This window comes from Mustela putorius, unplaced genomic scaffold (assembly GCF_011764305.1).
Source record: "Mustela putorius furo isolate JIRA1106 unplaced genomic scaffold, ASM1176430v1.1 tig00003853_pilon_pilon_pilon, whole genome shotgun sequence".
Lineage (NCBI taxonomy): Eukaryota > Metazoa > Chordata > Mammalia > Carnivora > Mustelidae > Mustela > Mustela putorius.
The window spans coordinates 82,007,523-82,009,289 of NW_025422005.1; positions in this window are offsets into that span (position 1 = coordinate 82,007,523).

Sequence of the window (1,767 nt, forward strand, 5' to 3'; positions counted from 1 at the left end):
CTTTGACTTCTTAAAACGAGTTCATATCTAAAAATTCCAGAAAAATTATCCATTAATAGCTAATAGCTTATTATTGAGAATGGACCGTGTTGCAGGTCCTGTTTTAAGTCTTTATACAAACTGGCATATTCCATCCTCACACTGTTCCTATGGAGAAAATACTATTGTTACCCTCTTTTGAGGATAAGGAACCAAGGCTTGGAGAAATTGGTGGGTTGGGAATTGAGACGTGGATCTATTTGATGCTGGAACCCATGCTTACGGCCACAAAGCCACTTTTGCTAATTTTCTTTTGCTCCAGTAATAAACACCACAATCTCAGTGACTTAAAACAACACAAATTTTTATCTTACCATTCTAAAGGCCAGAAGTCCAACGTTGAGTATCACTGAGTTGAAATTAAGTTGTCAGCAGGGTTGTGTTCCTTTAGGAGGCTGTACGGGAGAATCTACTCCTTTGCCCTTTTCGGCTTTGAGAATCAGGCCACATTTGTTGGTTCCTGGTTCCTTTCCATTTTCAAAGTCTCCAGCACTGCTTTCTCTACTGGATTTCTCCAGCTTCCCCATTTAAGAATGCTTGTGATTATACTGAGCACACCTAGCTAACCCAGAAGATTCTCCTTGCTTTTAAGTTCTGCTGATTAGCAATATTAATTCCATCTGCAACCTCAATTTCTCTTCACTCTGTAACTTAACATATTCAGGGATTAAGTGTGGACATCTTTGGGGAATATTACTCTGACTACCACCCAGTTCGTTCCCTGTTCACAGAAGGGGAGATTCAGTGAGGTTTAGAATGCAGTACTACATTTACTTAGGTAGAAAGTGTTACTGGAATGTTACAGAAATACTTTCAAAAAATAAATGTGTAAACAAAAATAAGTTGGTTACCATAAGGAAGCCAGAAAATAAGATTTTAATAAAACAATTGTGCATAGTACTGTGCACTTTACAAAGTGTCTCCACACACATCTGGTCCTCATAGACTACCTATGAGGTAACTAAGTCCTGACAGTTAATTTACACTCTTGCTGCCCTACTTTTCTTTCTTTCTTTTTTTATCTTCCCTTGTTTCACAAATGTTTTTCCCAAAATAAATCATACTATGTAGGCCTAGTAAAAATTATAATTTGAACCTAAAATAAGTTCATTAAAATTTTCCACAGCTTTCTATTACTTTTGAGTTTAGTTTTCAAGGAACTCCAACTGCGGAGGATTCTGAGTATCATTTGCAGATGGCAGGGCTTGAGAAGGTTTGTCTCAACAATAAGAGGAAAATGAGAAGAAAGATGTTGTTAGGAGAAGTAAGAGTGAAGTTGGTAAAAATAAACAGGCATTTGTTCATTGAAAATACATATTGGGGGGCGCCTGGGTGGCTCAGTGGGTTAAAGCCTCTGCCTTCCCTCAGGTCATGATCTCAGGCTCCTGGGATCGAGCCCCCAGTCGGGCTCTCTGCTTAGAGGGGAGCCTGCTTCCTCCTCTCTCTCTGTCTGCCTCTCTGCCTGCTTGCAATCTCTCTCTGTCAAATAAATAAATTAAAAAAAAAAAAAGAAAATACATATTGGATGCTTCACTGTTCTAAGAACTAGGCATACAGCAATAATTAACACAGTTAGGAATTTCTGTTTAGGGAGCTCAGATATCAATTTCTAGACGAAGATATAGATGATGGATAAATTAACCTGTACGTGTATATTACCTCACGTGAGAAGTCCTGGCAGGTCTGAAAAGAGAAGGGCTGCAGTTGCTATTTTTTATGGGGTGGCCA